Source organism: Myxine glutinosa, chromosome 7 (genome assembly GCF_964187855.1).
Source record: "Myxine glutinosa chromosome 7, kmMyxGlut1.1, whole genome shotgun sequence".
Classification (NCBI taxonomy): Eukaryota; Metazoa; Chordata; class Myxini; order Myxiniformes; family Myxinidae; genus Myxine; species Myxine glutinosa.
The window spans coordinates 66,640,038-66,646,325 of record NC_136267.1 but is presented as its reverse complement, the minus strand read 5'-3'; positions in this window follow the sequence as shown (position 1 = coordinate 66,646,325).

Here is a 6,288-nt window from a genome sequence, read left to right as displayed (position 1 = left end):
AGCCGACCTTCCCCTTATTCCCCCATTAAATGTCGTGCCCAGGTCCACCGCACCACACGTAGACAACTTTCGGACATCTTCCTAGTTATTCTTATTCTATGTCAGTTAAGGCCTCGTCTCCATTAATTATGACTCTTCGTTGCACCAGAATGTGATTATATGGCATCAGTAGTGAGTTTAGGACCTTTCCCATACCTCCTTCCATCTTCCTCCCCAACAATTACAACAACAACAGAGGAGATGGCGGCGGAGCGGGGGAGGATGCGTCCTCACACCGGCTCGATTAGCTCCAGACCATGCGCTCCACGGGGTTACCACGAAGGGGCTCCTTGTCAGCTCCTCGTCAAGGGCGGAGCCTGGTAAACCCCCCCGCACGCACCCAATGAGAAGCAACGTGCCGATTCCACGAGGCGGAGCTAACGAGCCGAGGGCGTGTCACTCCCCGCCGGATATACGCGGCCCCGCGCCGGATGTGACGTGAGATGCGCCCCCAGCTTGAGCAGACAAGACGCCATCCGAGCGCTGCGACCTTCCTGCATCTACTGGACCGTACAGTACTCTGACCTTTGAGCCCAGGTGCACCTGGAGCCATCGCTACCTGCCTTTCCTTGCCATCAATCCCCGTGTGAGTCAGCATTTTGTCCCGTGTGTCTGTCGTCTGTCCGGGGTTAATATAAGAGTGTGTCTAAGTGCCTGTCTTCCTGTAATATACCTCCTCCCATCTTCTTCCCCAAACAACAACAATAACAACAACTACAACAACAATTACAACAACAACAGAGGAGATGGCGGCGGAGCGGGGGAGGATGCGTCCTCACACCGGCTCGATTAGCTCCAGACCATGCGCTCCACGGGGTTACCCCGAAGGGGCTGGCTGTCAGCTCCTCGTCAGGGGCGGAGCCAGTAACCCCCCCCGCACGCACCCAATGAGAAGCAACGTGCCGATTCCACGAGGCGGAGCTAACGAGCCGAGGGCGTGTCACTCCCCGCCGGATATACGCAGCCGCTTGCCGGACGTGACGTAAGATGCGCCCCCAGCTTGAGACGACAAGACGCCACCTCGAGCGCTGAGAGACCTCCTGCATCTTTTGGGCCGCGCCATCCTGTCCCTGAGCACAAGGTGCACCTTGTGATGGCCATCGAATACCCGCTTTCCTTGCCATCAATCCCCGTGTGAGTCAGTTTTTGTCCTGTTTCTCTGTGGTCTGTCGGGAATAATATAAGGTTGTGTCTAAGTGCCTGTCTTCCTATGATGTACCTCTTGTAGTTGTAATCTAACCTTCCGCCTTAATATAACCTCCTCCGGAGGTCTTGAGAACTGAACCCCTGGTGTCGTATTGTGTCATTATAACCCAGCCGGGTGTCTTCTCTTTCCTATTGAGCCAGCGTAGCGCGGCTTCGTCGACGTTCGAGTACAAACGGGTAATTTGTGCGGACACGACGGCCATTCCGCTCGGCCCACCTTAACATCAAAGTCGTGTCTGTAACAATATATATATATATATATATATATATATATATATATATATATATATATATATATATATAATTGCCTCTCCTCGGTGAAAGACAAATGAAAGCTCGCTTGGAGTTTGCAAAAAAAGCACCTAAAGGACTCTCAGACTGTGAGAAACAAGACTCTGTGGTCTAATGAAACCAAGATTGAACTGTTTGGCTTCCGTCTGGTCACTCCGCCTTGAGGCCCAGATCGGTGTGGTGTTGCAGCGATGGTTGTCCTTCTGGAAATTTCTCCCATCTCCACACAGGATCTCTGGAGCTCAGCCAGAGTGACCATCGGGTTCTTGGTCACCTCTCTTACCAAGGCCCTTTTCCCCCGATTGCTCATTTTGGCCGGGGGGCCAGCTCTCGGAAGAGTCCTGGTTGTTCCAAACTTCTTCCATTTTAGAATTATGGAGGCCACTGTGCTATTGGGAACCTTCAATGCAGCAGAAATTTTTTTGTAGGCTTCCCCAGATCTGTGCCTCGACACAATCCTGTCTCTGAGCTCTGCAGGCAGTTCCTTTGACCCCATGGCTTGGTTTTTGCTCTGATATGCATTGTCAGCTGTGAGACCTTATATAGACAGGTGTGTGCCTTTCCAAATCATGTCCAATCCATTGAATTTACCACAGGTGGACTCCAATCAAGGTGTAGAAACATCTCAAAGATGACCAAGAGAAATGGGAGGCGCCTGAGCTAAATTTCAAGTGTCACAGCAAAGGGTAGGGATACTTATGTCAATGTGATATTTCAGTTTTTCTTTTTAATAAATTTGTAAAACTTTCTAAAATCCTGTTTTCTCTTTGTCATTATGGGGTATTGAGTGTAGATTGTGAGGGAAAAAATGAATTTAAACGATTTAAGCATAAGGCTGCAACATAACAAAATGTGAAAAAAGTGAAGGGGTCTGAATACTTTCTGAATGCACTGTATATTCCAACAGTACGTAATTAAGAGTTCACGGACTGTGTTTTGGGTGTTAATTTTTTTGAAGACGATTTGGTCATAAATAAACAAACATACAAACATCACCATATACATTTGCTCTATTATGATAAGATATGTATATATATACAGGTACAGTCACGTGAAAAAGTAAGTATACCCCATGTAAAGTTTTGACTTTTTCAACATATTTCAACATATAGCTATTTGATCTTCATTTCAACAATATTGATAGATAAAGGTGATATAATATAACAAATATCATGAAACATTTACATTTTGTAGTCCATTGTATAGTTTAAATAAACATAAATGCAAATTTTACATGTGGAAAAAGTAAGTACACCCTGACATTTATCACTATTTCAAATACCTAAAATTAGAATCAGGTGCACCAGCTCAGGTGCAAATGATTAGAACATAGTTAGAGAGGATCTTGGAGGAACCTGTCTTATTTAAACCTCAGACATTTAGTTTGGTTTGCTCTTTGTTGTTGAAGTGTGTGGCGTCACCATGCCTAGATCAAAAGAGCTCTCTGAGGCCTTCAGCAAGAAGGTTATAGATGCCTACGAGTCTGGGAAGGGATTTAAAAATATCTCCAAACAATTTGAAATCAATCATTCGACTGTCTGTAAGATCACCTACAAGTGAAAAAGATTCCAAACAACTGCCAACTTGTTCAGGCCAGGCCGCCCCAGCAAGTTCAGCCTGAGAGCAGACCGCAAGATGCTGAAAGAGGTCTCTTAGAACCTCAGAATGTCATAACGGGACCTACAGGTAGCTCTTGCCACTGTTGATGTCAAAGTGCACGAGTCTACCATTAGAAAGAGGCTGCACAAATTTGATCTACATGGGAGGTGTGCCAGGAGGAAACCTTTGCTGTCCAGAAAGAACATCAGGGCAAGACTAAAGTTTGCCACTGAACACTGATGCAAAGACCAGCACTTCTGGAACAATGTGCTCTGGACAGATGAGTCAAATGTAGAGCTATTTGGCCACAGTACCAGAAGACATGTTTGGCGAAAACCAAAGACAGCATTTGACCACAAGAAACTGATACCAACTGTAAAGCATGGTGGTGGAAATATTATTGTTTGGGGCAGTTTTGCTGCATCTGGGCCTGGGCAGCTCACCATCATAGAATCCACTATGAATTCTTCATTGTACCAGAGGGTGCTTGAGGATAATGTGAGGCCATCTGTCGGCAAGTTGAAGCTCAACCAAAGGCGGACCTTGCAACATGACAATGACCGAAAACATACCAGTAAATCCACCAAGGAATGGCTGAAAAGAAAGAAATGGAGGCTTCTGAAATGGCCAAGTCAAAAGCCTGGATCGAAATCCCATCGAGATGTTGTGGGGGGATTTGAAACGAGCTGTGCATGCAAGAAACCCCTCAAACATCGCACAGCTGAAAGAATTCTGCATGGAGGAGTGGGCACAAATTTCTCCCAGTGGATGTCAGAGACTGGTAGACAGTTATAAGAAACGCCTACTTGAGGTTGTTTCTGCCAAATGGGGCAATACCACCTATTAGAGCCAAGGGTGTACTTACTTTTTCCACATGTGAAATTTGCATTTATGTTTATTTAAATTATACAATGGACTACAAAATGTAAATGTTTCATGATATTTGTTATATTATATATCACCTTTATCTATCAGTATTGTTGAAATGAAGATCAAATAGCTGTATGTTGAAATATGTTGAAAAAGTCAAAACTTTACATGGGGTGTACTTACTTTTTCACGTGACTGTATATACAAATTGATTTTAAAATTTCCATGGGGAAATTAAATAGGTTAAAGTATCAATCCTGAGCACCAAATATCGACATGATGGGATTCTAACCGAGGGCCAACATCCCACGACCTGACTTCCAAATGTCATGTCGGATCTGGGATCATCGTTTTAAATTTAGAGTTCTTATATCCCAATTCTGATCATCATATGTCATATCGGAGATTCAAACCTGAGTCCTATCCCACTCCTGTTACCAAATGTGATGCCTGAGCCTCATAAACGTGATATGCCTCAGTGCCGGGACATTGGGTGCCCACAGCTGAAAGGTGTAATGTCAAACTGCATTCGATTATTCCAGTGTATTAATTTTGATTCTGTGTACCGAAAATAAATAATTAAAAACAATACTTTCAATTCCCAACAAGGCAGCCACCTTCAAACATGCAGGTACAATCCAAGCTCCACCAACCTCCCCACCTAAAGGGGCACCTGACATTGAAAACGTATAAGGAACATACAAGCATGCACGCACACACACACAATTGAATGAAGCAAAGTCAACTCAAAAGAGAGTACTGTATGTTGATTCTGATCCATCCTTTCCACTTCTATACCCTAGAAGAACTATAACCCTATACAGCTATACACACCCCTATACACGAAGAACATTGACTCGTATGTCAATGTTTTTTTTCATGGAAAGAAACTTCAATGAATCAGGACCATCTGCTGCCATCACCTTCATAACTTCCACCTGCTGCCAACCACGTGCACTGATGCTTTCTAGTGGTGTACATTTAAACCAAATTAAATCAGGAATTTGCTTATATTTGTTGCATCATGAGTGCTGCATATTCCCGATGATGATACAATTTCTCTGAAGATTTGTGCAGGAATTTTAAATCATTCCACAGGGTTTTCTATTTTTGTATACAATAAAAAGGCTCGTGTAAGAGCTCGAGGCTCGTGTAAGAGCTCGAAGCACGAGCTCGAGGCTCGTGTAAGAGCTAACATATTGTTATGGAACTCGGCCGTCGGCGCTCTGCTTATCAAGGGGGGGTTAATCCCCTTGTCTTTTTATCTGGCCGACCCGAGTCCTTGGAAGTTAACGCTCCTTCCGGTCGGTATTAGGTAGGGTCATTGGTCAATTTAGTCCCAAATACCTAATTACCAACACCGACCACAAAGCAGGGAATTAACTCCCGCTCGAACCACGGATACGATGGAATATGCCGAGCGGATAGCAATCCGCGATCCGAGCCGTTAACAATGTAACTAACCCGATTCTAAGTGGTTCCAATCGTGCCACGTTTACCCAATGAAAGAAAGGATGGATGCGATCGGATGGAGAGGAAACCAGAAGGTAGGAAGAACAAAGATGGGCTTATTAACAAATGTACAGAAAGAAGAGGACACAAAAGAATGTACAGGATAGGGAGAGGAAGAAGCAGCACACAAGGCAGTCTTAAAACAGTCTTATTCTCATACCCTAGAGAAACGTACACACGGGGATTGTAGGGGATTGTAGAACAGGTAGAGGGTCCGGCGATGGGGTCCAGGCTCCGGTCCCACGGGCGAAACCCGGCAGGCAGCTCCGCGTATGGTTGAATGCGACCGGACAGTTCATATAGCGGGGGGAAGCTGGAGTCCTGTGGCATACGTAATAAATGCACGCTCGTGCCAAACGCACCCCCTCCAATGTTCTCTAATACAAGCGTGCCCTTCTTCAACAAGTCTCTTACAATCAGCGCTCTCTCATCAAAGAGATTACAACGCGCGTGCCTCCAACCAGTTCCGTACAACCAGCGCTCTCCCATCCAAGTCCTTTGTTATGCCAACCTTCCACTCGAGTGCTTCGCGAGAGTCCTCTCAAAGGGCTTTGCGTTCGCGCTTATATATCTCGACCAGCAAAATGCTCCGCGAGCCAAACTGCCACGCCTGTCGGTGATGTTACCTCAGCCCTGGTTGGCGGGTGAGGGCTTACCGGCCACGCCTTTGATGACGTGGCCACACCTTCTTCTTGCCATTCCACCCCCTTTCTCAGGCCTCACCGCATTTCTTATGGCGGCGTTTGAGCAAGCTTCAGCTCAAGGCAGCGA